Here is a 20,902-nt window from a genome sequence, read left to right as displayed (position 1 = left end):
CATACCCCCTCCGGTTGATTGAGGGGAGGCCTGTGCCCAGTTGTGGGACGTATAATGCTGTTTTTTTTTATTATGTAGATAGTCCGCGACAGTTTACTTTGCGTTATAACGGTGGTACGACATGGTGGTTTTATTTGGAGCTCCCTTTTTCTTCGGTCGTGTGGGTTGTGAGGTGGATATTACAAACCCCATCAACCCTCGCGTCAGGGTTACTATTTATAATTACATCAGTAAGTAGTAACCGGGACCAACGGTTTAACGTGCCTTCCGAAGCACGATCATCTTACTTTCGGACAATGAGGTGATCAGCCTGTAAATCCTGTAATGTCCTAATCAAAGTAGGGATCACAAAATGATTTTTGTGATATGTCCCCACCGGGATTTGAACCCGGGACTTCCGGATCGTGAGCCCAATACTCAAACCACTGGACCACGGAGCTCCCTAATTCCCTACATTTAGAATCGCGACCGGAAAGCTAGTCTTTAATAAACATCGATATACAAGTTAATAAAGTTGAATTTGCAAAAGAGAAAATAAGTAAAGTGCCATAATAATTGATAATAGGTGAAAGTTTTTTGTAAGTAGGTAGGTATGTAACTATCATGTTATTAATTGGCATGGCCTGTTGGTTTCTTATAGAAATGAATCTTCTAACAATGTGAATTAGTAATTATTATGTCGTTAATAATATAACATAATGGCAATATTGCTGCCTTTAATCTAGCTTCGAGAAGAAATGCCACTATCGACTCGGCAAAAAAGCTCGCGTCGCTAATTCTACAAACGACGTACAGTGCAAATTTTGTATGTAGAGGTACAATGGATGTTGACTGTGAAAGAACTTGGTAAGTTAACATAGTAACCCACCAATGAATTTTAAAGAACTTTAAAAGCTTTTTTATATTAGTCATCCGGTTTTTGCTTGTATTCGATGAAGGCTTTCAAGCCACTACGCCATCTCGCTCTACAGTGAAGAACAGTGCGGTAGTGCGAGGGCGATAGAAAAGGTCACTGGTTCGGAGCCTTGTACCCGCGCGGCAGCCGGCGGCGACGCACGATTGCATTCCGATTTCGAATATTTTTCTTTTTTCAAAAACTGTTCACGCTTTTAACGGATCTGTGTGAAGTGTAATAAGCTGAAAATAATGTTACTTTTGTGTTTTACTTCTTTTTGTGGTGGAAAAAGTTAATAGTGGTTCGTGAGGTGTTCTCACTTTGAATTGTGGTTTAGTTTAGTGTTGGTTCAGTGTGAAACTTTGGAGTTACATGCTTTGTACTGTGACTGTGGTGACGACTGGATTATAAACCATTGGTTTCTGGACCGTCCTAGACTTTCGGTGAGTTATCTCCTTATTGTGCTACACATTCCTACGTTTGTGGAAATTTCCGATTGGATTCCCATTATGTGTCGCGCTTACACTTACATACGTTCCCGTCCATAGACATCTCCGTCTGCGTCTGCTCTTAAAGGCCTTATTACATTACGCAATACAACGGGCCGGAAACCTTGGGGCAGTGGGAATAACACATAGGATGGGCGCGTACCAAACATTTTATAATCATGATCCGAACCCGTGATCCGAACGCACAAGGACTTCAGTTGTCCAATCAGATTGGACCTTTTCGGTCTGAGAGTACTCGCATAGTGAAAACCCGACTTTAATAATATAGGTACTTACCAATCATCTACAGACCAACCTTCCTAATATGTAGGTAAGTACATACTTGTTAGTATATAATATTATGCGTTTTTCAATTCTAAAGTTGGTTATTCTAAAAATGTAGTTGATTCATTTAAAGAAGTGTAACATATTCCATGCTTCTGGTAATAATAGTCACATTATGGGAGCATAAAATCGACCCCTTCTTTCTATGCACGCTAATGCAACCCCAGTGTTTTCAAGTTAATAATTCTAACGCGTTCACCCGAATCACATTTTTGTTAGCAAAACCTCATAATAGAGACGCCATTTTCAATCTAGGTAAAAAAATGGCGCCTGAATTTTATCTGGACTGAAATTAATTGAAAGAAATCTAGGTTGTGTTGAAGATAATCATATCAGAATGTGTATTTTTTAAATGGCGCTTACTTTTCACTATTATGGCGACGGATGGACGATTTTTACTTTTTTTAAGGTAGGTAAGTGATAACGTTTATTTGCTAAAAGTATATTTAGGATGTTTTGTGCAACAATAATACACACATATGTAAGTAGGTACCTACTATTAAATTAAATGACCTCTAACAACTTTATCTTGCCTTCTAACACAAATAAAGGATTCCTTCATACAAAAGACATCAACGATTGTTAGGTATTGTTCCAAAATAATGCTTTTTTTAACTTTAAAACTACTAAGCCAATTTTGATGGAACTTGCACTATTCCCTAGCATACATACATAAACTCACGCCTATTTCCCACCGGGGTAAGCAGAGACTATAGAATTCCATTTGCTTCGATCCTGACACACTTCTCTTCATACACGCACGCCGGTTCAGAGTAGATCGTATTAAACCTTTTCTAAGGACATCTCCAATTTTGTCAATGTAAGTCCTTCTCGGTCTTCCTCTGCCAGCCCTACCATCAACTTTCGCTTTATATACCGCTTTTGCAATTCTATTATCATTCATCCGCTCGACTATTCCCTAAATTGGTCGATATTGAATCCAATAAGAAAAATATAATTACAATAGGCTTTGTAGTTTCTGAGGAATGCGTGGTCAAACATACATATATACATACGTACACCTGCGAAATATGCCACGTAGACTGACGTTTTTTCCGCAAATATTTAAAATAATCCTAAATGGCGGTACATTCGCCGCTGAATAATTTCAAATGAAAAGATTACCGTGATTCCTACTTGTGCTGTCAACAAAAACCAGGCCTGGTAAAAAGAATACAGAAAGCTGATTACGTGAGTGTTTCCCTGTTTCTTTAAGCTGGGCTATTTTCAGGTATATAGGGACAGCGCAAGTGGTTAGGATTCTGCTCTTTCCTTCATCTTTTTCTTTTTCATATTTGTTTTTTTCTTATTTTACATTCTGCATACATACTGTACGAATATTATGCAATGCCAACAATATAATAAACCTCCTTTTATTTGAAGTCGGGTAATCAACGATGTTTGATTTTGAGACGTGATCATTAGTGTGTATGGTCGGTAAGAGTCGATCCATAGAGACAAGGTGGTAATCACGCGCAAGCGATCTCGCCGCACGATCTGTATAATATGGCTTTATTTACTCGTCTCGTGGAGATCTACTTAAATACACTAAGACATTATATTTTAAAATTGCTTTAAATTGCTGAGTCACTGTGGTCTTGTGTTAATGAGTTATTCACCTACATAAATGGGGCTTAAAGGAGTCGCCATACTGTGAATGTGGTCACCTGGATCAACCCCTATCTCACATAGTGAACGAGTGCCCTCTTCACCGGTTCCCAGGTGGCATAGCCGAGCTGCATTGTGTGACGTATGCAGCAGAGACTTGGTTGAGGGAGCTTAAGCTAAATATATAAACCTTAATAAACTTTTTTATTATTATTATTGTAAGTATGTCTTTTTAATATCTCGGGCCTATGGATGCCCGGACTTTTTGAAGGCGTGCGTGGGGCCGAAGCCAACACGTAGAGGCCCCTTAAGACAGTTTAATCTAAATGTGGTGTGACACCAACCGGCGATTATCCCTGTATGCACTATGGGAGTGCACCCAAAGACAATCCCCGGTTTGTGTAGGGCTATTGCAGATTATGGGAACAAAGGGAACTGGGCTATTGGGTTGGGGGTTAGTGGACCGGGATACTGGAGCTATGGGGAATGTATGTCGTTTCCATATTTCGGGCCTATGGAGTCCCGAACTTTTGGAAGGCGTTTGAGAGGCCCCTTAAGGCAATCTACTCTAAATTATTATTATTATATCCACGATAATAATCCACGCAGGGTATATTTTTTTTGCCATACGGAATATTTACGCATTATTATTATTATTATAATAATGAGTTATTAATTTATCTTAAGTGCAGTTTTCAGTTTTCAGTACACAGTTGGCTCGACCATTACAGATCGCGATACGGCTCACCACTTATCACGTTAGTCTCAAAAAGTTCGGTGAGGTGTGAGTACTTAGTTCATCTTGCGATGGATGTAGCTCTGACTACTCCAATGGGATATAGTCGGGAGCTTATACTAAAATTGCTGAGTTACCTCATTCCTTTCATCGAATGAAACTGTGATGTTATAGATGTTTGATCGACTATTTTTAAACACAAGTAAGTACCTAATAGAATAGAAAGACATAATAATGAAAACATATAAAAAATGGTGGGCTTATCAGTTAAGTACTCTTCATTTGCTGCAAATGGCATCTAAGTACTTGGCTGGACAATTGGGCAGCGCAGAGCGCTCTCACCCTGAACAACATTTAAGACAACAGGCCTGAGTGTACCCAGTTTGGCGCGAACCTCGGCTCAGAGCGAAGTCTGAGTCTACACGTCACAAAAAAGCGACATACTTTGAGTTTCAATAACAGATTGGAATAAATTCGAATTCATGATAAAATGTCGGCTTGCTTTTTGCTTTGACTGTTTATCAATGCCTTGTCGATGGTAAAAAGCGAACAGTACACTAAAAATAAAATGTGTCATTCGCATTCAGTGAACGGTATACGTGCGTCGACTTGTACGGTTTTCCCGTCCGATTTCTACCATGAGACATTTACCGAAATTATTGATCGCATAAATTACGACGAATTGAGGGCACTTATAAAGGACAGAAACAAAATACAGAAATCTCGGGGCTCTAAACTGCTCTTCTTCTATCGTGTGAGTTGTGAGATGGATTACCAACCCCATCAATCCTGGTCTCAGGGTTACTATCGAGCCGCCAAAGGCCCTTAACTAACCAAAAGTCAACCAAGACTGGTTCACCCTGGCGGCAAGCTAACATCATCAGGTTAGATTGCCCATATCGGGTTGCCGTAAACAACAATTTTTATCCACCTAAATATTTTTACCAGAGCCGCTACTGAAGACGCCTGTTACGAAATATCTGTTTTTCACCTTCCTCCTGGACTGGGAGCGAATAAAAAGCATACAACCCGTTCAGCTGCTTGTCTTCACGGGCATGTCGTAAATTCCGACAGAGGGATGTCTTCTAACATAATAGACAATGTTGGCTGATCCCTAGTCACCATAGGACTTCGTATTAACAGTTTGTGGCTCTGCCCACCCCATTAGGGATAAAAGGCGTGACTTTATGTTTATATTTCCTCCCAATTCAACAGAGTAGTTACAACCTACGTAATATCATGTTATTTTCTAGTAACGGATCGTATTTTGACCTTCAGATAACAATTTTGTCTGTGTGTAGATTTGGTATTGTGTTGTTTTGTACGAGTGTGTGATCGTCACGTACAACTAAAGTGGCAAAGGTCGTGGCAATAACACGAATAATGGTAGTCAAATAATGGTATGATATCTTCATTTGTAACCTCTTCCAAATAGCTTGTTGGTACTTGGGTTTTGGGAATGCTCGAATCTGCGCCGACATCTACGAATATCTAACAGATAATAAACCTTACATAAAAGATAGGTATCCTTAAATTGATATCTTTGCTTAAAATTCTCTTGTACTTATACAATTTTGAATTTATTAATTTGTGTGCCTACTAACAAACTGACTAAAGAGATCGAATAATTTTATATAACATCTTTTTGTGCTATTTCTTTTTATATTGTGTTTTTTATTTTAATTTTATATAACACAGTCTGTTAAACACATATGAACACATAATTATGTGTTCGTAAATAAAGAATTTGATAAGATTTGATGATCTGGATTTTTTCTAAGTTTGTTTCTAAGGTTTTTGCGCCGTCCATAGGAAAAGTGTGATTGGTAATATTTTCCGGCGTCACCGCAACTATTATACCTATTTCATGCTCCAACCACAACGGGTACGGTTAAAGCAGTAAAATACTCTAAAACCGTTGGCATGGCAACCGCTGGAGCGGCGAGCTGATTGCGTATTTAAATTATAAGTGTAGGCTTGCTACATTCAAGTATCTCTGTCTTTTTATAGAAATTGTTACAGTGCTTCTATTTTCTTAACATAGAACACGTTCAGCAGCTTGTCTTCCCGGGCATGTCGTAAAAACCGACACAGGGGTTGTGATGATGGACCAATATTATGGGCGACAGGCTGATCCCTTATCACCATAAGGTTTATCATATCCAGCTTACGATATCGTATCAACAGTGGCTACAAGTTGTCTTTGATTACTTGTGGTTCTGCCTACCCCATTAGGGATTACGGGCGTGAGTTTATGTATGTATGTTCTATTTTCTTAAATATCCCTCCAACCATCGAATAAGTATAAACGAATCTCCATGATCAGTAGTTTTACGTATCTGCGCGCTACACTGCAGCTAGAGCTGTACAAATGTACCATATCCTTTGCCGAAGGTTGTCTGGAAGAGATCGCTCTTAGCGATAAGGCCGCCTTTGCCCACCTTAGAATAAGTTTATCCTGTAAATGTTTTGTGAATTTGTGTGCACACAAATTATATAAAGTGTTTTTATTATTATTATTATCAGTAATAAAAACGCAATCCCATCACGCCTGTATAGCCAGCTATGTTTAAGTTCCATGTAACAGGAGGCGACCCTATTGCCATTAACCGGACACAAATCCTGGAAATCACGTGACATCATCATCAACAATCTAATGATCAAAACATGAATTTAAAGTTATTTTTATATTTGTCGCAGTTTACAAAAATAATACGTCCTTCTTAGCCTCCTTCTTTCATTCTTGTTCTTATCTTCTTTTTTTTCTGTGCAATAAACTCATCATCATTCAGCCCATTAACGTCCCCACTGCTAGGGCACGGGCCTTCCCTATGGATGGATAGGGAGATCGGGCCTTAAACCATCACGCGGGCCCAGTGCGGATTGATGGTTATTAACGACTGATAATGCAGCCGGGACCAACGGCTTAACGTGCCTTCCGAAGCACGGAAGAGCTCGAGATGAAAACTTTTTTTTGTGGTCACCCATCCTATTACCAGCCTTTGAGAAAGTTGCTTAACTTCAACAATCGCAGACCGAGCGCGTTTACCGCTGCGCCACCGAGCTCCTCTATACAATACAAATGTGCAATAAAGTATATTAATGATTTGATTCTTCAATCTAATTATAAAAATATGTCGCGATTTTGACGATCTCAAGCGCTGTAATGCTGATTTCGATCTTTTTGATAAAAACATATTAAAAAAGAGTTTATTTTAGAATACTTTGCTTCTTTAATCTCTTTTTATTCTTTTGTTAATGATGTAATATCAGGTCCGATGGATCGGGTAGTGTAATATGGCCTTTAGTAAGGCCCTAGTCGACGGCACTCAAGGTATGGGCTAGCTTTACTAATGATCTCATATTTGCAGTATCGCCGCGGGTATTGAGGTATTGCTATTATCCAAGGCATCTCCACTGCCCGATAGAATGTCGCCTCGAGCAAAAACTAGATAAATGCTAGGAAACCGCACATTCCTAGAAAGCAGTGTTTGAAGTGAGTCGAACTCACTGCGATTACATGAGGTACAACGGAAGAAATGCCACAACACGTTATGCGACGACGCAACGCACTGAATGACACTAGTAGGGTCTGCTCGGTAACTGCGGCGCGAATTATATCGAGTGTCCAATATCGAGTGACCAATAGCCGCAGCAAATGCTAACCACGTAGATAGACTTCGTACGGGTATTGGTCGAAACCCTCCATATAATTCGCGCTGCGCGGGCCGGTTGCTGCTGAAGATTTGACAGGTCCGGTTTTTACAGACCGGACCTGTGTCAAATCTTCAGGTTAGGTAAGCGGACCCTGTGAAAAAGGGATAATGCCGGGAGATATTTGTTACCTTATATCAATCCCACATATATTTATCACTGTCACTGTCGATTGTTATAATCGTTTGCAACTTGGCTAAGGCTCCAGAGCTATATTTAACTATTGGGATCCCTGCAAGTTAAGCTTGTTAAGTTAAGCTAAGTTAGTTTAGCTTAGCTCGCATAACTGATCCAATTTTTCATAGTATTTACATACTCGTATGGCATGTCCTTGTGATTAATAATGTAACGACACAGCTCCAACGTCGCAACGGAACCACGCGCCGTGTGGCCTCACACTAAAACGTTTGAAATATGAGAATTATAATGAGCTATAGAAATGTGCTACGTAATATATCGTCGTAAGAAAGATAGATATTGTTGACGAATTGGAATTATAACGATGGTAACTGTTCTACCAGTGAATTGATGGGATGATTTTATTTTGTTAATACTAGAAAGAAACAATGGATGAGACTTGCACAGGATCGGAAAGGATGGCGTGAAAGAGAGTAGGCCTATACCTACCCAGCAGTGAGTGGATACAGGCTGAGTAGATAAATAGTAGATAGTATTATATAGATATGAAATTTACTACTTACTGGATTATGAATCGTAAAACGGGCACGCGTTCAACAGCTTGTCATCGTGGGCGTTACTTTGTTTTTTATTTATTTATGTTTACCATAATTGGGCAACGTAGGCCCACTTGTTACTTACAAAAAAGAAACTTACACTCTAAGGGCTCTGAGCTAAACCACTAAATTCGACTTTATAACTTTGAATTCATGTTTGGTTCATAGATAATCACGTGGTTAATATATGGTTTCCGTTTGTCCGGCCATGTAGTTAATGCCATTTGCAGCAAATCTACAATAAGTCACGTCAGTTTAGTGTGGGCAGCTAGTATAGGATATCTACCAGGCTTGACCCTTACAATTAAAAAAGCAGCCAAGTGCGAGTCGGACTCGCCCGTGAAGGGTTCCGTAGCAGCAAGTAACATAACATAAAAGTTCTTGTAGTTCGTTGTAACTTTGATCGATGTAAATTGCTGTTTACGATTTATGACGTATTAAAAAAAACTACTTAAAAAATCTCGTTCAAACCAATTTTCCACAGAATCCATAAGGGTTCCGTTTTTGCCATTTGGCTACGGAACCCTAAAAACCGTTTAAAAAATGTGAGTTTTAATTAAAAGACAATCTGTAGGTTACTATTGTTACCGAGTTGGGAATGAGGCAATAAAATATAACCGCCTTTAGCGGTATTTTATAGTCTATTGTAAAATTAATAGCTATGGCTATTATCGGCGCAAGAGATGTAAAAGTGTAATAGGAAATTGATGCTTTTGAATAACGAACTTGCCTGGACCATCGTTTTATTACAATACCTATAACACACCCCGGACACTTCATACCAATCACCTCGTGTGTGATGTCTGACGCCTATACGATTGAAGACTAAAGTAAGACCGAGGGGGTGAGGTAAACCTAGCTCAACCGCTGGTGGGGAGCGTAGAGTTGTCCTTCTTATTCTATGCTTATAGGTAGAGCCCGTTGAATCCAGCATGTCACAACAAAACATGTTCCTGGGGCCTTTGCCAAGTTGCAAACGTTGTTGTTGTTTAAATTCGCCTTATATAAAGGCAGGCAAAGATCTGAGGACCATACAGCCTTGACAGTAATTCACGATCAAAAGAGGCCTAAGCCTTGTCTTCAGTTTTTAATGTCCAATTTAGGCCAGTGCCATGTCTTCAGTTTTCAATCTCTTTCATTTAATATTTATATTATTATTATTTAATTTACTTATTCAACGTAATTATCATGGATAAACTTGTTGAAGGTCAATGTAACATTTTTGAATTTAAGGGCTTGCTTATTATTCATTTAAAATCCATATTAGGCCTAATCCATTATGACAAACGACGACGACGAGTTTTTTTTTTAACGTGACAATCTACAATAACTACTTGGCCGGACAAATGGGGAGCGCTGAGGGTTCTCACCCGATACAAAATTTAACACAACAGGCGTGAGGGTGCTTGACAGCCTCCGTGGTCTAGTGGTTAGAGCGTTAGGCTCACGATTTGGAGGTCCGGGTTCGATTCCCGATGGGGACATTGTCGAAATTACTTTGTGAGACTGTCCTTTGTTTGGTAAGGACTTTTCAGGCTTGAATCACCTGATTGTCCGAAAAAGTAAGATGATTCCGTGCTTCGGAGGGCACGTTAAGCCGTTGGTCCCGGCTATTAGCCGTAAAAACACCTCCACCAACCCGCAGTGGAGCAGCGTGATGGAGTAAGCTCCATACCCCCTCCGGTTTATTAAGGCCTGTGCCCAGCAGTGGGACGTATTTAGGCTGTTTATGTATGTATGTATGTATGCGTGAGGATGCGCAGTTGGGTGTGAACCTTGGCTCAGGGTGACGTCTTGAGGGGATTATATTTGAAAGAATTGGTCGACCATAGTGGGCCGACAGCGATAAGCCCTTGGTATGAAACCTTAGAAATAAGGTTTCCCCATGACCGGGTTACGTGAGGAGCCATCAGATATGGTATCAGGTGGTGTCAGGGCGGGTCAAAGATCGCGTGACTGCACTTTACGGGATTGCTGGTATCACAAAAAATGACTGTCAAGTTTGATTCGCGCGTCGTGGGTTCCGAGGGTCAGACTTTTCCGTTAAAAAATATTGTCTCCACACATCGAAATAGGTCGCAATTTAGTTTATCAACTGCAAAGAACTATTTTTTATGATGGAACAATGAATTTATCTACTACTAGTACTATTTCTCGAATTTTTTTTTCTTGCCACATGATTTTGTTCCCTTACAAAATGTATGAAAATATGATTAAACATTTTTGGATTGCGTTAATTTAGAATCTTGATTATTTACAGCTTTAAGGGACCGCATACATAAGTATCACAGATAGAGGTGAATTACCAACCCCATCAACCCTGGTGTCAGAGTTATTACTGAGCCGCCATAGGTCCCTGACATGACTCATGTAACGACTATGTACTTACATCAGTAAGTAATAATCGGGACCAACGGCTTAACGTGCCTTCCGAAGCACGGATCTTTTTACTTTTTTGGCAATCAGATGATCAACCTGTAATGTCTTAACCAAACTAGGGATCACAAAGTGATTATTGATTTGTCCCCACCGGAATTCGAACCCGGGACCTCCGGACATAGCTGGTGATAGCCTATTTGTGGACACAGGCGTGATGCTCTGTGTCAAACTGATATAAACAGTGTTACTACGAAACAAAAACTAAAAGATAACATACATACATACATAAGTAGCCTATATACGTCCCACTGCTGGGCACAGGCCTCCTCTCAATCAACCGGAGAGGGTATGGAGCAGAAACTAAAAGAAACTAAAAGATAAACTATGTTTAAAATATAATCCATATACGAAAGAAGTCCCGAACGCCGCAGCGCTACTGTCGCAGATCCTGCATACAATTATTATGACTTGTCAAGTTAGTTTCATTAAAATCCGCCGACTTCTTTTGTGGCGCGAAATACTATTTTAAACCTAGTTTATTTTTAGTTTGTGTTTTGTAGTAACACTGAAAGGGTTTTGTCCTTACATTTGGCTACGGAACCCTACCGACAGCAGACCGATAAGATACCCTCATGTCTACAGATTCACTGAGCTACTCCTGCGGTAGGTAATGTGATATATTCCACTACTGTCCTCGATTTTTTTTAAAGTGACGTTTCCTTAATTGATTCGGAAGTATTCACTGCTTCGACAAAAACGCAGCGCAGAGAACACTTACCTGGTAAAGATATTCCAGAGGATTAGGGGGGAGCGGGGGGGGGGACTAGTCTCTAAGCCCTGTTTGAGTGGATCCGATTAAATTGTGCCAATGGTGACCACGCCAGCATAGAATAAGGAATAATACTACGTATAGAACGGCAACTCTCCGCTCACCACCATCGGCTGAGCTTTACCTCACCCCCTCGAACATAGTTTAGTCTTCAATCGTATGGCGTCAGACGTCACTCACACAGATGCGCGTGTACGTTAATGTCAATGTGTAGTGACTGTGTAAAACGAGGTAATTTGTATGAAGTATCTTATTAAGTAAGTATTTCTTATGTAAGTGACTGTAAGTCTTTAATAAGAAATAAAGATTCTATAAACCTAAACCTAAGTATCCGGGGTGTGACGGTAGTGCAGTGCAATCGGTATTATTTATTTATTTATTCCAAAAAAGGTATTTTTTTTAGGTATTAATTAGGGTTCCGATGTGTTTGTTCTTCTTCTCCTCTCGTATGGGTGGTAAGGTGGATTATCAACCTCATCAACCCTGGTGTCAGGGTTACTATTGAGCCGCCAAAGGCCCCTAACATGACTCGTGTTACGACTAAGTACGTACTTACTGATGTAAGTATCCGTCGGCGGGGTCGCAACTATGTGTAATTTCGTGCCCGTGTCCCCGGGGGACATTGCGGCATTCTTCGTCTTCTATCGTTTGGGCTGTGAGGTGAATTATCAACCTCATCAACCCTGGTGTCAGGGTTATTATTGATCTGCCAAAGGCTGACATGGCTCATGTAACGCCAGTACATCAGTAAGTAGTAACCGGGGCCAACGGCCTTCCGAATCACGGATCATCTTACTTTCGGACAATCAGGTAATCAGCCTGTAATGTTCTAACCAAACTAGGGATCACAAAGTGATTTTTGTGATATGTCCCCACCGGGAATCGAACCCGGGACTTCCGGATCGTGAACCTAACGCTCAACCACTGGACCACGGAGGCCATGTGTTTGTTGAAATATAAGTATCTATCGCAACACTACTCTGGAACCTGTGTTTAGCGAAAAGTCCACTTAAGTAATTAAAGAATAGCACAACGGTTAATTAAAGCAAGCTGATAGGAAGCGAGGACAGGTGATAAATAGACGTCCGCTGTCCTTATGAAACTAAAAGTGTATTACGACTGCGACGGTAATATGTAATTGCCTTAATAGACCTTGTACAAGTGTCTTTACCCCGCCTCCTAGACTAAGTTCAATGCGGATGAATGAACGTAGTAACGTTGAGCGTTGAGCCCACGGTCTGGAGGTCCCAGGTTTGAATCCAGATGGGGACATAATCACGAAAAAATCTCTTTGTGATCTCTAGTTTGGTTAGGACATTACAAGCTGATCACCCAAGTCCGAAAGTAAAATGATTCGTGCTTCGGAAGGCACTTTAAACCGTTGGTAAGTAGTCGTTACATGTGCCATGACAGGGGCTTTTGGCCTAAGCCTGGCATCAAACTTGATGAGGTTGGTTATCCACCTCACAACCCACACGATTGAAGAAGAATGTGAATGCTATGCTGAACTGGGAGCGAAAAACAACAGATCGCGTTTGTTAGTTCATCTTCCCGGGCAAAAGTAGACTGAGGGATTACATCCTTTCTAACATGAAGGACTATGGGGTGATGAGCTGATCACCTGTTACCGTACGCTTATGTAGACACTATGCCCCGAAACGTGTTAACTAGGTATTTTGTTGCTTATGTACTTACAATCAAAGAGCAAAACTGCAATCACTGAGTTCAGCGAATTATTTGTAAACAGTGGTGAAATTATAAACGATTAGTTGTTATAATTATAAAGTTTATGGTTTGTAGTTTTTGGTCTATTACAGATACGACATGTAACCAGGGGGGTCTTAAGTGCAACCAGTTAATTTATAACTTTGCAAGAAACTGATTGGACTTTTGCACCTTATCGTACGTATGTTTGTAAATTTTGTCTAAGAATTATTTTGTTGTAAATAAATTATAGGTATACATGAATGATTTTGTTGCAAATAATTTATATGTATATTGGTGCTAATTCCTGTAAATACCATCTAATTTTATTTTAAGTTATATCTGTCATTTTCTTATCCGGCGAAAAAGAAATGGATGGGTAATCGACAAGCATAAAATTTATGGAACACACGTCAATTTTAAGCACAAATCCAAACCAACCGTCTAAAAATTTTACATCAGTCAATAACCGGACACAGTTAAGTAGACAGCACGTCAAACGGATTGCATACCAGCGACGTACCTTTTTGATTTGCACGGGTTATTCATTCATTTACTCATTCTTCCTAAAATTAAGAGCTGTGAATCATCAGTCCCTTTCCTTTTCGACGGATATGAAAATGACGGCTATAACTTAAAATAAAATTAGGCGGTGTCTGCAGGAATCGGGGCCATTATGTATTTATTTATTGTGCATGTATTTATAGGTAAGTTGTACTTAGTTTCCACCAGCCATCTTTGATTTTTTACACATTTCCTCGCCTTGTGGTTGTCTGGAAGAAATCGCTTTAAGCGATAAGGCAGCCATTCGCATGTAGAGATGCATGTAGTCTCTTTTGTGACTGTTTTCTGTTATTTTGATTCAATAAAGTATAATTTCATTGTATTGTAAATTTTCGTAATATTTTTATAAGTACTTTTTTAACTCAAATAAGTTTGCTCTTGACATCAACTTAGAGATAAGTATGCCTTTTTTAGGCAGTCCAGGTAGGGTTTAGATACTTGTAGAGTTGATGTTTTATGGCCAGGCAGGCTGTGTAATGAGTAGAAACCTCGATCAACCTCAATCCCAGATGTTCTGGTTCATTTAGTTTCTAGTTCCATTACCAGCGGCCCTTTAAAGAATATCATCAAGATAATCACTTAATCATGTTGCGCACGACCAGCGGAGCAGGTTTACTTGTCGCGACACCGAATAATTCCAATAAAAGTTTATTATACAGAGTAAATGTAATGATCGAGCTTGTCGTAAGTCTGTTGGAAAGTACCTGTATACCTATCCATTGATATACCTACTTGTACGGGCGATAAACTGTCTGCCTAACCTTTTTTAGACAGGCCTAGAGTTTATTTTGCAACTATACTAATCTCAGTACCATAACCCTAAATATTGTTTCAAATAGTTGTGATAGCTGTGAGAATAACCTATGTATTTATTTATTTCAATTAAAAAAAGAAAATATATATATCTTATAAATAAAACACCTTCTCCAATTCGTAACATCGAGGCAAGGTGACCAACAGGCTGGCAGCATTGCCTCTCTGAATTGCCAGACTTATTATTTGACAAAAACCCAAATTCCCATTTTTTTTATCTAATACTCATTTAGCCATGTAGATCCCTAGCGTCCGGAAACACAATTGTTTTTCTTTAGCCAAAATTCGGTTTCCAATTTTGAAAAGTAATTCTATTTTCGAAGTAGATTTCCAAAACAGAATATTACTTAATTCTTCTTTCGGAATTTAAATAAATACTTATTGGTACATGCTAAAATTAATAGTGTCAATCATCCGTCTCTTTCCCTTTGGATAGATAAGAAAATGACGGGTACTTATAACTTGAAATAAAATTATATGTCTGCCGGAATCGGGGCCAATTTTGATCAACCTCGCCACAGTTAACTGTAGACACAATTAAAGAATAGATTTGGTTATTAACTGGCGTTCCGCGTTACACGCTCGTTTTAACATTTATCGGCCATTAATACGGTTGTTAGTGCCTTTGTCTTTGTTATTTTCATTCAGTTAATCTTTGTAAGATCCAGCAAAACAGCCTCCGTGGGCTAGTGGTTAGAGCGTTAGGCTCACGATCTGGAGGTCCGGGTTCGATTCCCGATGGGGACGTTGTCGAAATCACTTTGTGAGGCTGTCCTTTGTTTGGTAAGGACTAAGGACTTTTCAGGCTTGAATCACCCGTTTGTCCGAAAAAGTAAGATGATTCCGTGCTTCGGAGGGCACGTTAAGCCGTTGATCTCGGCTATTAGCCGTAAAAACACCTCCACCAACCTGCATTGGAGCAGCGTGGTGGAGTATGCTCTATACACCCTCCGGTTGATTGATAGGAGGCCTGTGCCCATCGGTGGGACGTATATAGGCTGTTTATGTATGTTACTTAATCTTTGTAAAATGGACTCTGACTAGAGTATTTATATAGGTTCATCATCATCAGCCCATTAACGTCCTCACTGCTGGGGCACGGGCCTTCCCTATGGATGGATAGGGAAATCGGGCCTAAAACCATCACGCGGGCCCAGTGCGGATTGATGGTTATTAACGACTGCTAATACAGCCGGGACCAACGGCTTAACGTGCCTTCCGAAGCACGGAGGAGCTCGAGATGAAAACTTTTTTTTAGTGGTCACCCATCCTATGACCGGCCTTTGCGAAAGTTACTTTACTTCAACAATCGCAGGCCGAGCGCGTTAACCGCTGCGCCACCGAGCTCCTCAGATTCATACCTAAATTAAAAAAATCTTCTCAATAAGTTATGGACTACTTAATGGCTAAGTGTGGTTAAGAAAAATAAGTAAAAAAGAGTACCTACTTATGTTATTATTGCAAAAACGTAGATATCCCACGGTATCGGGTACTTTGTATTATATTACCATTGAGGCGAAACAGAGAGGGGTGAATGTTACATAATAAGAAAAAGTAATAGGTACCTACCTAACATCACATCATAATAATAACAAGTCCAACTTCCAAGTGCATGCATGTTCGATGACTAAAAATTTTATTTATTTAAATCGGGTTATTTGTCACATAACAAAAGATACATAAGTAAAAGGTACATAATTATAATAAAGGCAAATACTTAATTAAATATTTTTTTAATCAAAGTATAGGTAAGATTTTTGAACAACGCTATTAATAGCTGGAGTAGATACGAGACTGCCGCCTGGCGTGTTATAAAGTGTTATGGGATTGCGATGTTATGATATGAATCTGTCATTTTGAGAATCTGTCTTTTTTACTTAATAAACTACTCTGACTATCTGTTTTTTTGAGCATCGGGAGGGCTAAAATGATCACATCGAAGCAATATGAATTGCTATTGAAAAGTTGACACTTTTATACGCGCAAATGTCAAATATTTAGCAGTATTGCTTTTTAGAAGAATGAGGGAATTTCCAGGATACGCTATCGAGATTTAACGTGATAGTTACTTACCTATTTTCTCATTACTCGGATACTTATTCGGATAAGTAAATAATTATTTAAATATACAATGTTATGGCAGAAGTATCATCACATTATGACTAATTTAACAGCCACGCTCTATCTATGAAAACAAAACCAAAGGAAAAAACAAGAAAAGGCAGAAGCAATACAGGGTGTTAGTGACATCGTAACGAATACTAAGGGGGCTGATCCAGCTCATTATTCTGAGTTAATATCACGTGGAATTTTCCATCGCAAAAGTATAGAATTGAAAATAATTTAAAAAAAACTAAAAAAAAAATTGCGGCGGAAAATTCCACTTGAAATTAACTCAGAATCATGGTCTAAGTCATCCCCCTCAGTATTCATTACGATGTAACTATCACGCTGTATGTATAAAAATAATTATTACTTGATACATGTTGTTATACGTGTAGTTGCTTCTCTTTATTTTGATCAGAAATTTGTGCCTGGCTGTAATAAAAAGGGTCAACGTTTAAAGGGGTCTACCCAAAACCAACGATAAAAGATGCATGCCTGTTATCCACTAAATTAGAAGGTTAAACGAAGGAAAATCTTTACAACGCTATCTTCTTCTTCTTTGCGAGTCGATGGCGATCGATACTAAATTTTTGCTGACCAATAATTGGCCACGCTTACGGCAATGTGATCGGTCCTCATCAGGACTAAGCGTCATCTATATTCGTTTTGAGGAACGTAGCTTGAAAAGACCCACATTACAACAATGTGACCTTCTTATGAGAATAATGGATCAGTGATCAATTTGAGAACATTCATTTTACAAATGACGAATTCATAACATCATTCATTTAGTGGGCGCATATTTAAGTTACCTACGTAATTAAGATATAAACTTTGTTTCGTCGATAGCTTTAGACCAATATCATCTGCGCTTTATACAAAAAACTGGTTTAAACATCCTATTGTTTTCCTTGTCCTTTGCGGCATCCGCCGTACCTATTAAAATGGTAATATTCTGGAATTTTCTATACGTAATCCATTGCCGTGGGAATGGGATAAGGTGGAGTCTGTTTGTTTTGTAGAGAAGCATTGGATGGAGCATAACGCGATGTCATCGAGAAGGTCAAAATGTTAGCTTAGTTTAAGCGAGGATTTAGCCTCAAGCCAGGTTCGCTAGTTCATAGACCAGTATCGGTTTACGTACCTACCTATATGAACCTGTATAACAGCCTCTATGATCTAGTGGTTAGACAATTGAGCTCACGATCTAGAGGTCCGAGTTCGATTCCCGATGTGGACATAGTCGAAAATCACTTTGTGAGACTGTCCTTTGTTTGGCTGACATTGCAGGCTGAATCACCTGGTTGTCCCAAAAAAAGTAATGATTCCGTGCTTCGGAATGCACGTTAAGCCGTTGGTCCCGGCTACATACCCCCTCCGGTAGATTGAGAAGAAGCCTGTGCCCAGCAGTGGGACGTATATTTAAACTGTTGTTGGACGTAGGTTGTTATACTGTTTACCCTAGGTAAGTTTAACTTATTGAAACGACAGGGTTCGTGTGGTAGAGCGATTTTTTACAATATTTATGTACTGAACGCGTATTTCCCACCGGGGTAAGCAGAGACTATAAACTCCATTTGCTTCGATCCTGGCACACTTCTCTTGCTTCCTCCACGCTTCATATACGCACGCCGGTTCAGAGTAGATCGTACTAAACCTTTTCTTAGGACGTTTCCAAATCGATCATGTAAGTCCTTCTAGATCTTCCTCTGCCAGCCCTAACAACAACTTTCGCTTTATATAACGCTTTCGGTGGGAAATAGGCGTGAGTTTATGTATGTATTAAAAAATGAAGAATATTTTTTGCAAATAAATTAAGGTCACGTTCCCCCAAAAAAAAATATGGCGCTTTACAATGTTGTCTTGTTTCACCATTCTAATTTCATGGATAACAGACATATCCCTACTGGAAGTCAAACCCAGGACCTTTGGGTTGTGAGCCTAGTGTTCAACCACCTGACCACAAAGGCTGTTAAATATGGAAGTCTTTTCTGTAGAATGTAGGTACTCCCTCATTATACATAGACTGAACACAGCATATGTGCAACCAAGCTCTAAATTGAGGGTAATATTAGGTACATAAACTGCCTATATACGTCCCACTGCTGGGCATAGTCCTCCCCTCAATCAACCGGAGGGGGTATGGAGCATACTCCACCACGCTGCTCTACTGCGGGTTAATTGTGGGTTAATTTTATTTTTGGTATTTTTACGGTTAATAGCCGGGACCAACGGCTTAACGTGCCCTCCGAAGCACGGAATCATCTCACTTTTTCGGACAATCAGGTGATTCAAGCCTGAAAAGTCCTTACCAAACAAACAGTCTCACAAAGTGATTTCAACAATGTCCCTATCGGAAATCAAACCCAGACCTCCAGATCGTGAGCCTAACGCTCTAACCACTAGACCACGGAGGCTGTTATATTAGGTACCTACTAATAATACCTATAGTTATTACCGAAACTAATACCCGCGTACTGTTAAGTCACGAATATTAATATGGGAACACGATACATTCCGAATGAGAACCGTTCCATGGCTAATAATGGTTTAATTTGTATGATCACTGCATTTTGTTAACAGAGGCGCGCTCAATTGGGTACTTTCCTAGATCGAAGATATTATGAGATTCTGATTACTATTACATAAAAACAGATCTAAAGGTGATAAAGTTTACTTTTCCTATTTAACTTATTTAAAGAACAATGGCGAGCGCCCATACAAGTTTTTATTTAAGTCCAAACATTTTGTGAATAAATAAAGTGAAAATATTTTAATCAATCGTGGTTCTAATTAAATATAAGTTTCATACCCGGGTTTTTCTACTTATTACGATATGTTGAAAAATTGTCCAAAATAAAATTATTTCATGAAGATTAGTAAATGTCGCATTTCTAGACGCTAACTTTTTTTTTAATATTTTCTCGCCAATGTTCTTTCAATAAATAAAAATGTAAATTAGTGCGACATTTTATCACGTTTTTCTACGACGTCACAGGTTGCTTTTTCATACAAATTCTATAGTAATTTTGTGTTTTGACGTTTAGTAAAATTGTAACTGATTTTACTAGTTGTAAACTACCCTATTATGGCCGACACATAATGGTGATAATTCCTGTAGACACCATCTAATTTTATTTTAAGTTATACCTGTCACTTTCTTATCCGCCGAAAACGAAAGGGACGGGTAACCGACAAGCATAAAATTTATGGAACACACGTCAAATTTCAGCAAATTTTAAGCACAAATCTAAAACAACCCTATAAAAAATTGTTTTGGCTAATAACCCGACTGAATTAATTTGACAGCACATGTCAAACGGTTTGCATACCAGCAAATACGTTTTTAATTCGCCAAGGTTATTCATTAATTTACTCATTCTTCCTAAAATTAAGAGCTGCCAATCATCCGTCTCTTTCCTTTTCGGTGGATAAGAAGATGACAGGTATAACTTAAAGTAAAATTAGGAGGTGTTTGCAGGAATCGGGGCTATTGTAATGCCATCCGTGGGACAAAACTAGGTACTATGTCAAAAATAAATTGACTCTTCTTTATTTGTTGATAAGGTTGGTACTCCACCTCACAACCCACACGATAGAAGAGAAGAATGTATTCATTCGCACGTAGTTAGATAGGTACAGTGGTGAACAATGTTATGAGCCCCAATTTAGAACCCTTGTCGCACTAAATATATTTTGATATTTATTGAGACTTACAGATCAATTAGATAATGTGACATGGTACTAAGGCTGGGCCTAGAGACCGCGTCAATAATTATCGCCCCATATCTGTTTTACCATCTCTATCTAAAATCCTTGAAAAAATAATGAACTCAAGACTCAAGAAATATTTGGAAGCAAACCATCTGCTATCCGATAGACAATATGGTTTCCGTAACGGTCGTTCAACTGATGATGCAGTTCATGATTTCACTAATTATGTTGTCGACGCGCTAGATAATCATAAAAAGTGCTTAGCTATATTTC

The 20,902-nt window shown here is 39.2% G+C and overlaps 1 protein-coding gene across 1 annotated transcript in view; it reads left to right on the top strand.

Moving 5' to 3' along the window:
• Positions 1-1,048: 1,048 nt before the first annotated feature.
• Positions 1,049-20,902, top strand: part of LOC126373769 (ankyrin repeat domain-containing protein 6) — an 82,288-nt gene continuing 62,434 nt past the window's right edge. Inside the window, exon 1 of the mRNA XM_050020050.1 lies at positions 1,049-1,338. The gene's annotated coding sequence lies outside the window, so the exon portion shown is untranslated. The remainder of the gene's footprint in view (positions 1,339-20,902) is intronic.

The sequence above is a fragment of the Pectinophora gossypiella genome, chromosome 16, assembly GCF_024362695.1.
Source record: "Pectinophora gossypiella chromosome 16, ilPecGoss1.1, whole genome shotgun sequence".
NCBI classification, from domain to species: domain Eukaryota; kingdom Metazoa; phylum Arthropoda; class Insecta; order Lepidoptera; family Gelechiidae; genus Pectinophora; species Pectinophora gossypiella.
This window is presented reverse-complemented; position numbering and strand designations above follow the sequence as displayed.